Here is a 234-nt window from a genome sequence, read left to right as displayed (position 1 = left end):
GGCAATGACACCCAATGACTGGCAGAACACAGTGAAGGCTGCGCTTTCTAGTATGGGACAATACATGGCATGGAAGGCCTTGTGGCCTGATGCCTCCCAGGTTCAGGCCAGGGCTAATGCCAATGCGGAGGGCAACGAAAGGCACTGGACCTTTGACTTGAGCCACTTTCTGATTTTGTGGCCCGGATGACTGAGGCGGCGGGTAGAATTTTTGGAGACCCAGAGCAGGTCAAA

Source organism: Mastomys coucha, unplaced genomic scaffold, assembly GCF_008632895.1.
Source record: "Mastomys coucha isolate ucsf_1 unplaced genomic scaffold, UCSF_Mcou_1 pScaffold15, whole genome shotgun sequence".
In the NCBI taxonomy this organism is placed as follows: domain Eukaryota; kingdom Metazoa; phylum Chordata; class Mammalia; order Rodentia; family Muridae; genus Mastomys; species Mastomys coucha.
Note: the sequence above shows the minus strand (reverse complement) of the source record.